Here is a 14,192-nt window from a genome sequence, read left to right on the forward strand (position 1 = left end):
TAACGGACTACACACGCACAGGAACGACGTTTTCTCCCTTTTGGGTCTGCCCCGCAGGACTAATAGCAGAGCCCGTTCATGACTCATCGGCATTGTCGACGCCGACGGTTTTCAACAATATTCCAATGCGGTTCGGCCGTCTCTACCGGAGGGTCGCCGCCACACAGACGAATGACTCATGTATCTTTCTACGTTGAATCGATTATCATATCATATACTGCTTGGATAAGACAAGAAAATTGCATGTTATTGGCACGAAAAAAGCCATTGACATAGAGAGATAGCAAGTGCAGACACAATAAACTACTTTCGAACTACGCAGTGTTTTACGGGTGATGGCTGTGCGTGAACGCTAATTCTTTAAGGCGAAATGAATTTGAATCCGACGAGGAAATACAATAGTGAAGGAATGAAATTAAAACGTTTTATCCATTAAAAGTTTTACTGTTCGACAGAAATCAATTTGGCGACTGTATTCTATTACTTGTGGTAAGAAATCAGCCAACGATTTCAAATGAAACTTAAGAATAAGGCGCACTATACTATTCAGCGAATCAATACGATTCAGATATTGTTTGCTGAGAAAGAAATGGATCATAAAACCAAGTATCGTCGTATTGGGTTTTTGCATCATAAAACCAATTGCGTTTTTATATTTACATTAGTCGAAACACGTTATTATTTTTTTTCCATTTTTAAAAACAAAACAGCTATGACTGAAAAGTTTGTTTTTAATTACAACACAATTATTCAAAATTGCAATAAGTAAGATTCCAATGGAATCTGTTTATTAAGTTTTCATTTTAAATTTGCTAGTAAAAAATCTATAATTGAACAAAAATTTAAAAGTAACTCGTAATGTTCGAATAACTGATTTTATATCACATTTGTTGACACATAACGAGTTTTAAACTTTCTAGAGAGCATTGTATAATTAGCTGACCTCAAAAACCTAAATTTTTGCAGACATAATTTTTTTTTTTGTATGAAAACACGCCGTGGAATATTATGATTCACGACGTTACATATTATTATGACGACCTCGCGCAAATTCATTGCTGACCAGCGTACCACACACACGCCGTACGCACAATTATGACTCACACGATTTTCTAAATATTGATCTGGAAACCACTTTATTAGATAAATGATTTAACTGGCGGCGATGGCGGAAACGAAGCTTCAAGATTGTGCGAAATGTCTGATTTTAGTAATAACTAGTCTGCATGTACTTGCTNACACGCCGTACGCACAATTATGACTCACACGATTTTCTAAATATTGATCTGGAAACCACTTTATTAGATAAATGATTCAACTGGCGGCGATGGCGGAAACGAAGCTTCAAGATTGTGCGAAATGTCTGATTTTAGTAATAACTAGTCTGCATGTACTTGCTCTATTGCTTCAGGTTTTTTAACTATTCCCGCCTAATTGTTGTATTGTTAGCGACAACAACAAAAGTACAGGGTTAAGACGTCTGAATAAATTGTTAATGGTTATGTATATTATAACTCGTTAAAATATCTTTGATATGCTTGATTGACACGGACAAAAAAAAAAAACATTGATTTTACACACCGTAGTCTGGCAGTATTTTCAAATATAATTTAGCTAGACACCGCAGGAGGTGCCAATAATATTTGAAAAATAATAATTCGCTCTACAGATATACACTCGCAAACTTGGCGGCTTTTCAAACTCATAATTGATTACTCTCTAGGGTTTAAGCCGTTATCTTGGTCTGGCAGCCCAATTAAATTACATCCCTTACTTTTCTTTGTAGTAGAGTACATCGTTCTCTCGTCAACATCAGTTTTATTATAAATTATTACCACCACAAACTTTCGTACTAAAATTAATTAATGATTAAAACAAAGCGTAGTAAGTGCCTCCTTAGACATATATTGTTTTAACATAATGTACATTAAAATTAACAAGTAATGATCTTAATGACCACAGTCACATAAATTTCTATCGAATTTGTATAAAAACATTTAATTTTCTTAAGAAGTTTTGAAAATTAAACAATTAATGAAATCATTTTTGTAGAAGTTTATCATAGAAATAACAATAAAATCAAATTTTTCAAAATGTTAACGAAATTAACCATAAATAAAAAATACGTATCTGGTTCTACATTGTTATATAAAATTGAATTACTTTAGTTTTTAGTACAATAACAAATTAAAGAACAATATAATAAATTAAAAAACACAATAGACAAAAACGCACAACGACTAACGTTGTCGCGTCCAAGATAGTAGTTTCATGTGGTCACCACGTGCTTTGTATATACTTCTCCAAGGCGACACGCACGATAAGTTCGAAAGGGCACAGGGGTTGGTGACGCCAATGAGCAAATCACGATAATGACGTCATAACGTGTGACTAATGACGCCCCTGAACACGTTTTTTTCATGACATTAAATTATAAAAAAATCGAAAATAACGACATGAAATGTAGAGAGCAAGAGTAGTGACAAATTATGCTATCTAAACGTATATCATGTCATAATTAGAAAATGTGACGATTACTGCGATGACGGTGCAAAACTAAAATGAATACAATCAGCGTACAAAATCATTAATATAATAATATACATTGCGGTGCAATTACACCGTTCATCGAAATTTGCATAAGACTTTCAACTAATAACTTTATTTATTTATTTTAACCTAAAAGAGATAATCAAAATTGGAGTTTCGACGAACGACACACAATTTAAGTCATATAAATAGTACAGTTAATAAACCAATACAGGACAATTATCAAACAAAAATTTCAATTGAACGATTCTGTGGGGACATATGTGCTACGCATTCCAATAGTAGATAGTGGGCAAATACGTAAACATAAAAAGGTTAAACTTCGATAAATGATCAATTAGCTTTAGTATTCGTTGGAAACATTATCGCCAATGAAAATGAAAATAATTTATCCTATCAAACGCAACCGTTTAAAATGGATTTCCTGTGACTTCAGTGGTAACAAGGGTCAACTATGCACACAGTGATAAGAAAAACAATAGTCAAATGAAAATTATACGAACGCTTTCGGGTAAACACATAATTATACGGGCAATACAAATTTTATATCATTATAAACCGTTAACATAAGTTTCAAAATAGAAATATATTAATTGATTGGAAATATCAGTCGCACCCACGTGACATCTTCAACAAAAGTTACGACATTGATTTACGCTTCATAATCCATAATTTATAAGCAATGCAGTTAATTTCAAACACGTGCACTTAAAACTACTCTAACTATGTGAATAATTAAACTAAACGAGAAAGTTTTCTGGCTAGATCAAGCCGTCAATATAAACCAAGACGTTATCATGCAAACCTCCATTTTTTATGCATCAGTTCGCATAACTTAGATAAGACGAATGAATCAAGTTAGTTTTTAGTCGATAATATTCAATAACAATATTCTTATCAAAATATTTTACTTAAAACCGGGAGACATTATGATTTTATTTTTTTACTTGGTTAACTTCTTGCTATTTATAAAACGCGTTGTATCAATTTAAAGAATTACACATAATTATATATACAACCAACACAAGAATGTAACAAAAATGCGTCACAGCTAAGACGACGTCTGTTATAATTTTATAAATAGGCTATCAACTTATAATATAAAAACTCAGATAATTCAGTTTATCAAGTCGTGGGCGATAATTAAATACGACCGGCCGCCGGTCGTTCCATCAAAAAAGAAACAATAAACCGTTGCAAGAATTTCGGAACATACACAAATACAACAGTGAACTGAACTTGAACGGGTAATTAAAGTACATAAAAATATCACATTTCCTGTGGTCACGGTTTTGGTTTACATTGATACAAATACCACCTGCAAAGCAACTCGGCATACACATAAAATATATTTGTAAATTAAGTATGATAGATCGTAACATAAAATAGAGAACTTCTGGTTTAATAAAGTTCTTAGTTAATGGAACTGTTGGACAAAAATTATAATTAAGATTTTATAGTTTGAAAAATGTGTTAGAAAAAAAAAAGTTGTAACATTTAAATATGCAATCAAGTTTATTGTTTGGTGCAATAAAAACTCCGTTTTGCGAGATAAGATTTGCTAAATATTTATTTTTTGTCACAAACGCGCCAACATCTGTTCTCCAGAGGTAGGTTGTCATTTATTTCACAGTATATGGCGAACACATTGTCATTGCAAGACGATTGCGATGAAAAACCACCAAAGGGAAAAAAACACATATACACTACGAAAATTTAATCAAGTTATCTTCAATTTTTTTTTTAGATTACACATTAACTAAAATATATACATATCTATCTCAACATTGTCGAAAATACATAATGTAAAACTAGCTCCACTCTGGTGCGCTCAAATTTCTAACACACGTTAGTCGACATGCGTTCATAATAAATGCAGCACATAGTGTAAGTTTGTGGGTACGTCAATGAGTTGTAAATGAAATGGATAAATCGTGTCAGAAGTAACAAAACGGACACGGGGCGACAGTTGAAGCTTTTCACTTTCCATTGTGTTGTTGGCGTTGCTACGCCATAAGAGCAACGGTAGTGTCGCTTTTGTGTGAAATAATAATCTCGATAACAACGATAATTTCATCGTGTATTCTGTGACAGCGGCGACTGCATTAAACAGCAGAGTGTCAACCCATAGGCAGGCAGGTTAGCGTTGTACGCCAGTCTATAAGTTATTTAAAATTCCGTTTGCACAGTCTGAACGTTTATCAAATAACAATAAGCAATACTATGTCAATACAAGTTACTCAAGCAAAATAATTTTCCTGGTTGCAAGCGTACGATCAAAGTCTAAACAACAATTTGCATTGCAATTATGACCTAACATTGATATATTTGATGAACGCATAGGATAAAATTATTTAAAAGCGTCGACTTCTTCTTATACAATTATTGTCATAATAGCTGATTTTTTTAAATTATAATTAATGCGATCTCAATAAATAATGCAACAGGCCTAAAGTAATTACGACATTCCCAATGATAGAAACAAATCGTGCGACTGTCAATCACGTATTTAAATTAGAAATTATTCTATAATGCTAAATAGATTAAATACAATAAAGCAAAATTTAATTTAAAATTAAAGAGATCAAGTAAAATAATAGTGCTATAAACTGTATTTAGTAAGTGCACTGAATAATCATCAAGTAAACTAAAACAAAGGCGTTAAATTTGTTCATGCGTAATATTTTATCAAATGTTTAAATAGCCCAAAAAATATTAAAATAATATACAACAACGATTTTTTTGAACGTTAATCTCAAAATATACTCGAAATAATTCGTTAAATATTTTAATTATCATTTATGGAGTACATTTGATTGGATACTTATATTACAACACATATTGTGGATACATTTTAGACGCGTCACGGAACAACTTTTTTACTTCAGGCCCTCGAGGCTGAGATAATTTAATACTTTAATTATCGGTTTAACAAAAGATCACTTGTCTAAACAATGTGTGTTTTAGACACTCACGTGTTCATAAATAAATAGGTAGTCAGCAATTTAATAATAGTTTTTGACGAGCATTTTTGAAAGACGTCCGAAATGTTTAGTCTCCGAGGAAGTCTATTTCCGTGATAACAACATCCTGTGTTTATTCAAATGATAGCTGAAAATAGGATTTTAGGAAAAACAAATACGGGAGAAGTAGTAAGTTTTACTAAAATCTGGGTACGGTTGGATCCTTCGAGAGTGCGCCCGGAGGCTATCAAAACCGGTTTCCAAATGTAATATATTTTTTATGAACACCCTTCTGGAGGTTATTTCATACGGGACGAAGATAACTTTTAACAGTTCAAGGTCATCAGGTCGAAAATGAATGATGAGAATTGAGCAGCCGCATTACACAAATAAATATTACCTTTTCAAAACTTTAACAATACCAACGTTAAGGAGCTAAAATTACTTATATTATCATAATACTATTATGGACCAACTCCAACGTTGTACTATGTATGGTGTACTCGATACAGTATTTATTTTTTTATCCGTTGAATAACAATGACAGCAGTAAGTAAAAATATCTGTTTTATTTACCATACTCTTGGTTGCCTATAGTTATTACCACCAATTGATTAAAAAGTGTCGTGACCTTATCTTGTACTATAACGAATTGCTAAAAATCTATTAGACAAAGGGTTTTAATATTATTTGTTCATGTCTTAAATAAATAAAGTCAATGATAAAAAAACCATTAATGATAATATTCAACAATATTTATTATATTACATCTTGTAATAAAGTTAAATCGCTTAAATAGTAAAGCTTTGAAAACGAAATATAAAATTATTATTTTTATATGAGATTTATTTTAGAATGTTTATTGTAAACATTTTAACAATAGGTGTCAGTTTTGAGAAAAAATTAATCTTAACTATTAAGATGATTAAATCACTGAAGTGTCAATTTAACAACGTTTTAAAAAGTTTCATTTAAATAATTATTAATTATGAAGTAATTTTATTCAGCGTTTATCGTCTTTTAATTTAATTAAAATTTTATATTTGAGGCCTAATAATTATTTAAATACATTATAATAACGGAATTAACAATTTCTGGGAGAAATTGGGAATAAACAATATTTTAGTTATTGAATTATTACTAAAAGCTTAGATAGTACAGATAAAATCTTACTTTTAATGAATAACACACTAATTAATCATCGGAAACTGATTGTGATTTTACTATCTTATACAAAAATTTCTCTTCTAAAAATTAAGTTGATAAAAAGTGACCGAGATAGATGGCATGAAATATTTATTTTTTTTTATTGTTAATAAATAGAAAATATGATTCTTTTGAGTAAGTATATTTTTAAGTTTATAATTACGATAATACTAAAACTATAATCTATCACCGGGCATGAGTAATGATAGTTCGTGAAACTATTTCATTTTCTACCTTTTCTGCACAAGTAAACAGTACTGTAAAAGAAGTAATCTTTGATACACCTACCAAGGACGAAGTAAAACTAACCAGCAGCTGCAGATAGTCTGTGAACATTGATACCAGAAACCACGAATCGTGATCTCCGGCTATTACAGCATGGGATACCAGCGTGCTCAGGCACACAATAATACGATGATAAGTACACATAAATGGGATGTATGAATCAATCGTGAGCGGAATTATTCTGTAGACATTATAGACACAGGACACCATTCTCATTGTGTGAAGCAATCTGATTCTGATGGAGATTTCGAAATAGTATTCTAATACTAGTAGATTTGCAGTAACAGAGTATTATTGCGAATTATGAAATTAATTCAAGCGATGTCGATACAAGAAAAAAAAGTACAAGACTGACCCTAAAATAAATGAAACCCCAGATGACATTGAAATATAACTATCGTCGAGCATAGTCCATCGAGTCAAATCATAGAGCAGCGAAACGCAAGACCGGTCGTCGATGTTGAAAGGTTTCATAAAAAAAAAAAAAAATTAGACTTAACTTGCTCACCCGTCACGTCACATACACACTTGTTAACATTAATTGTGTACACACAATGAAGTTCTATTGACATTTATTTTGGGTAGGTCAGGTAAAATGCGATGAGACAAATACTTCCTGTAGCCAAACGTTTTCATTCATGTCTAGCCTTAAAAATTAAGGAAACGTGAAAAGGGGGCGACATTCCAACAAAAGGTAAGAATTGGTAGCTAAATTTTTCTGATACAATAACTTTAAGAGCAGTCTGGCGCCGAAAATAAAAGAAATGTACATACCTAAAAAGATACAGGTATGTCTTTAAAAAATAAAGACGTATCACATTCTTAACTTTAAAATTGGTAGTGCCTGCAATAAACACAAGGTTGACGATAAGATGAAAAAGAATATTTAGATTTCACACACTAAAAACGTCAACAAAAAAATGTAATTTTAAAGAACCGTTTTTCGGTTGGGTTATCGACCAATCTAAATCAAATCCAAAATTGATATGTGCAAGGTTACATTTTAACTAAGCCCCAAACTAACACGATGGATGGGATTAAATGAATATTTTAAAATATTTGGGTTACCTAAAACTAATGATATGTTAGTATATTTTAATTTAAAAAGCTGGATTTGTTTAAATTGTAACTTAAGCGATGAAAATATTATTTGCTATTCATAAACATTTAAAGAATATTTAAAAACATATCTATTAAGGAACAGTAGTAACCTATTCTTTTTAAAAATTGTCAAGTAAACACTCGAAAAAAAAAAGACACATTGGAGTGGTGAATATTTATCAAAATTTCAAGTTGTAATTGGTATAAGTGATGTTCTTGCTGTATTCGAATGAATAGTCCAACGAGAAAAAACTCTAATATAAAAGAAGGATAACGTGACCTTCACAGTGATTAATTATATAGACTTCACATTTAACAATACTCAAAGACTTCATCGTTCAAGAGTGTAAAATACATTACGTGTAGCGTAAAATTAAATTAAATTAAATCACTAAATTCACAAGAATACATTTTACAACAATTACTAGATTAATTAACAATGACATCAGAATACTATAAAAAATGTTAAATCGGTATTTTCATCACTAAATTGTCCTAATTAAAACAATATATAAATAACGGTGGTAATAATACTACTTTTAGGATGGCAATTATAATTAATTATTCTCTAACTATTATTAATTTTGCGAATGCATTCCAAAATTGTTTGAGGAATATCTTTGTTTTTCTCACAGAAAATTGCAAACTTTTAAAACATATTTCTCACACGTTTTGAAAAAAAAAAAAAAAAAAAAAAAATNATTTCTCACACGTTTTAAAAAAAAAAAAAAAAAAATGTAATAAAATATTGAATAATTCAAATGACATATTAAAACGTGTATAATATTTTATGTAAATAACGGAATTAATTATAACTATTTTATCGAATAACTTTTTCTCCAGTTTTTATTTCGGGAACTCCCCTTCACCGGTTTTCCAAGTACTGTAGACATAAAACGTGATGAAAATTATTTGAACTTGATTTCCTGGGCGTTTAGTCACTGGTCACGGGCGGCTACCACCAATTTATGTACATAATTTTGTAACAGAAAAAACGTAAGGACGAAATAAAGAATAATAATAAAAAAAATCAGAATCTCTACATTATAACCCATTGTTATGCCCCCACTAAAAACCGCCGCGAATTTGTGTGTTGCTCACGAAACAAAGAATAAGAACCCGTGTAACAAAATCGAAATGGCTCACAAAGTAGTATCATAAAACTTCTTTACTGTGTAATTACATTCGAATTCTGTCAGAATACCGATCTCTAGCCAACTAACTCTAAATCTACACTTTATATAAAATAAAAACGTCATAAAAAATGTGTCGAACTAGAGTAAACTCGAGAAAGGACAAATCACCTTGAATTTTAAATTTAAATAAAACCTTTCCAAAAATACAACTAAACGATGAAATATTTTACATCTTCGTTCTATCTACATATGTGTTTTACCACCATACATCATGAACTACTACATTTTTGTCAAGTTTTTAGATTTAGCGATAAAAATTCTATAAAACAGCCATCACCTGTCAGATCCAATAGCAATCCATTTTCAAAGAATTATAGAACATAAATAGGCGTTATCTTCACGCTATATGCACAATCTACCCTTAATAACAGTCCTCAAATTTTTAACACATTTTGTACTTTAGTTTTTAAGTCGGGCAATGATGAGGTTATCACCAAAACAGCAGAATGTATTAAAAATGCGGGTAATAGTTTTCCCAATGTATTTCATGTGGGCGAAACAAAAATGAACAATAAATATCATTTAATTTGTTTGTCACATACTAATGATTAATAAAAATAAGCGTAGTAATTTATTCTTATTAAATTAACATATTTATAACGACATATGGAGATTATAACATGAAATTTTCTCGAAATTTCGTCGTCTCTAATGTTTACAAAACACTAAAAAAAAAAAAAAAAAAATTGAACAATTATTTTTCTCGTAGTCACAATAAACGACTGAATTATTAAATATTATAGACGACAGAAAATACTATAAAACTAGAGCAAGTCACAGTTACTACGAGTTATGTCGCGTATAATAATGCGTATATTATTTACGCATGTTTAAGAAACTGATACATTTATATAATGAACGATATATTAGAATTACATTTATTCAACCTCAGACAAAATGCTGATTTTATAACTAGCATAATTTCTTTATGGTTGTATCTAATTAACGAAGAGAACTACTTTACCTCACCGGAAACTTGATGAGTAATAACCAAGAGAAATGTTTTTATTTTTAATAAATATTCAACACAAATAAAAACTAACTCATTTGATGGTTATCTATATGTCAGTATTTGCTGCAAAATATTTTGCACTCTTACAACATTTATTAATATTAGTTTTGCCCAAACGAATGTGCCAACCAACATAAAGTGTGTGTAGTAGTGGCATGGAAATAATAAATAAATAACTGCGGAAAAAGGAATGTGGTAAAAATGTGCTACTGAAAGGGGTGGATACGCATTCCTTAAAATAGTTCGTCAGTGGTATTATACTATGAAACATAAATACATATAAAATATTATTATATTAGGTGGCAAGGGGTGCACAGTCAGTCTGTAAAACGATACAAAATATCCGTTTTATGATGTCATAAACACGGCCATAAATACCCGTCGATGAATAGAAGCCAGGAGGGTATACATACGGAAACTTTGGGGTAGGCTTAAAATTAGATTAATTGTATGACATTTGAAGGGAGACAAAACTGTGGGTTTCAAAATGAATATAATATCTTCGGTAAAGGTAAATGCACAATATTTTTCATCGAGAAACGAGTTGTCTTAGATGAACAGGTTTTACTACCTACGCAGGTCAAAGTGGAATGATAAAAAAAAGAAGCGCTACATCTATATATATATTATTGGTAAAACATTGGGTGACTCATTCTTCAGATTTAGATTCTGTTGTATTAAATTATTTATCTAGGTTATAGACAGATGAATAGAAACAAAAAAAAAAAAGCTTTTTTCTTCTTATTAATATTTAAAATGGTTAAATTTATTAAACATGAACGCATTACGCGCAAAAACATTTATTTCTCGGGTATTTTATTTTTTTGAAAATAAATACACGTACGCTCATTAGCACTGCATATTATCGATATAGAAGAAACTTAATGGTATCATTCACAAAATGGAACTACTAATTACCACAGACAGAAATATTACAACTTTTGAAGTTAAGACTAACAATTAAGTATTATTATTTGAAATGCCCGAAGCATGTCACAACAAATCGTTAAACTGTTGTTAAAATAGTTGAATACAACGTTATTACTAAAAATTACGTTAATTATGATTATATTTAAAAATTTTGATTTTCTACGATTCATGTCATACAAGTTCAAAATCAACCAATTGAATTGCCAGTACACGGTCAATGTTTGAAAAAGGTTAATAAAATTTTTCTTCGAGTATAGTTTAACAACACTAGTCTATTGATACAGGCGTTGCTATTTAACTGGGAAAATTAAACAAAAATAATAACGATCAAAATATGTCTAGTGCCTTATCACACTGTCCAAAATGACGATCAGAACAAAAGGGAATTACGAGTAAACACAGAATCAGAAGCACTCCGAAGAACAGTCATAAAAAAAGGGTGGTGAATCCCTATTATTAAATATACAGCAGTTACATACTGTACCGCGAGATTAGCTTGTTTTTACGGCTTTTTAAACGGCTGCTGTTTCGGGCAGTTACCATGAGATTGTCCCATACATTTCATCAACTCCAGTACATGACCCCCGTTGTGTTTTATTCGAGTACACGCCCTACAGCAACAACAGGCACACGTTTACCGTGCGATCGAAATTCAGACATTTAACAAGCAACTCCCGCACACTGATAATAAGGGCAAGCCGCACCCTTACACCAACCGACGCGACGTATCCACCTAAAATCCACTACTGCTCCCATTTTGGGGTCACGTGTTTTCTGTTTCGACACCGGTCGTGTAGGCAAGTAATTTATTAAAAAAAAAAAAAAAGAAACAATCATCATTACGATGGTCTGACCGTCGACCGATTAAACAGAAATCATATTAAGACTGTAAAATTCAACGCGCTCATCCAGTGTAATATTATTATGGTTATTATGTGGCAGCATTGATACAGTACACGCGCACACCTGAATTTTCAAGGGCGGCAGTGTCCGAAGAGCAGCGGACGGCAACAGCAGATGGTCAGATACGCGGGGGGACGAAAGCAAAACGCGGAACCGGTGGTCCGTGCGCCGCCGCCGCCGTCTTCACAGTCTAGGCCGGGTTCGCGCCGACATCCAGCCGAGTTCGGGAGGCGGCAGGGGTTCACAATGTTCCGCAATACCATAACAGCATATACTTGTTTTTGTCATGTAACTGTTGTGTGGTAGACAAGTATGTGTCCTGGTAAGCGCACGTATTATCACGGGAAATATAGGCCGTTTTGCCGTCGAAGGTTCAAGGAAGGACAACTGGAGCAAATTTGGAAAAGGCCAGGTCTCGTAAATGGCGACGCTTACCAATGGAAAATCCTTGTGGAAAAATACTGTAATTTTATATGGGGCACGTTTTAATAACTTTCAATTGTAAAAAAAAAATCAAATAACTGTTATACCTGTGTATTGTATTAAAACCTTGATTAACTCGGACAATACAAGTTTTCGTACATAATTCATGATAAGTACCAACGCGGCGTCAGTAATTAGTTTTACAACATTAAAAAACACCAAAAATTTTCTAGCAGCGCACATCACAAACTATAAGTTTGGAAAGTGATAAATAATTGTTTCCTATTAAACCGACAGTTTGGATGAGGGCACGTAATTCGACCAAGTGGAAACTGACGAACGACTACTCAATTAGTTTCAGGTCATAATAAATTATGACAAATAATTTATTAATTATGATACAAAACTATTTTATGGTAAAATATTTTAATTAACTTTCCACGTCTTGCTTCTAATTTATTTCTGATTTATTGATGACTAGCCATAACATGAAAATATTAAGCGAATAAAACATACGTGTGCCAAACACGTTAAAATTCCGCATGTTAATAATATCCCAAGAGCTGAGATCACTTATTTTATAATAGAAATTTAATATTTATGAAGCAAAATACGTGAATGGTATTTCACAATAAAACGTTATTGTCGAATTTTTCAACAAAAACATTCTTATATATCAAACAAATAATCTAAATGATAAAAAAACTGGAAAATTTACAATTACTGAGTGAAACAAAAATATGTTATTGCACTTTTTATTTTTGGTAACATATATTCGTGTCATATAAAATAAAGATTTTAGGATTAGATTTGTTGTATTCGAAAACCGAGCGAATAGATTTTCACGACTAACAACAACATTACGTTATATTCATCAAATAACGTTTTACGAAAAATACACAAGTCAATTTTTTTTTTTGCAATGTATCACGTATCTGGAAATAAACTTTGGGAAACCCTAGTTTGAAACAGACCTTCCGCAAAGTAAACCACCCTAACCTCCCAAATAGTGAATGAGGCGTGCACGCGTGACATCAAATGAATTTTTGGCATAATATTGTATGAAAAATGATGAAACTGAAAAATTTACCGAACGCTATATGTACAAGGGAGTGATAATTGTAGTCGAGACTTCGACGATGGCCAAGCAAGTTATGTAATTTTTAAAATAACAGTTATAAATATATTAACTAATGGCAACAAATATTTTCAGTCGAATGCAATTATTTTCATCAATTACATTAAAATATATTGATTATGATTAAATAATTATTATCATTAAAAACTCACCAAGTTCTTTTAGGAAAACGTAAAAGAAACGTCCGTTGAGATATATTACGTAGGCTATGAATATTTAAAGACCGGCAAGTACACTGATAAAAAACACTTAGAACTGAAAAATGTAAACAACGAAAAAATAAGTATTCGACAATAAGTAATATATTCAAAATACACCAAAAGTGTTAATTTACCCGAACAAATGTTACATTAAATTAAAAAAAAAACGAATTTTTAACGATGGGGCACGATCAGAGTGCTACAAGCATCTAAAACAACGACGTTCTGTTACCACCGAACGAACCATAGAATCGGTTTAGCCGTTGCCGTAACGCCGTATCCACG

General features: G+C 31.5%; 1 protein-coding gene across 2 annotated transcripts in view; it reads right to left on the reverse strand.

Annotated features, from left to right (window-relative positions):
* The window catches only part of LOC126896935 (A-kinase anchor protein 200-like), a 33,914-nt gene extending 19,756 nt beyond the window's left edge, over positions 1–14,158 (reverse strand). For both annotated transcript variants that reach the window (XM_050670132.1, XM_050670133.1), the window contains exon 1: positions 13,860–14,158. The gene's annotated coding sequence lies outside the window, so the exon portion shown is untranslated. The remainder of the gene's footprint in view (positions 1–13,859) is intronic.
* Between the last annotated feature and the right edge of the window lie 34 nt (positions 14,159–14,192).

This window comes from Daktulosphaira vitifoliae, unplaced genomic scaffold (genome assembly GCF_025091365.1).
Source record: "Daktulosphaira vitifoliae isolate Bord-2020 unplaced genomic scaffold, ASM2509136v1 Scaffold_1, whole genome shotgun sequence".
Taxonomy (NCBI): Eukaryota; Metazoa; Arthropoda; class Insecta; order Hemiptera; family Phylloxeridae; genus Daktulosphaira; species Daktulosphaira vitifoliae.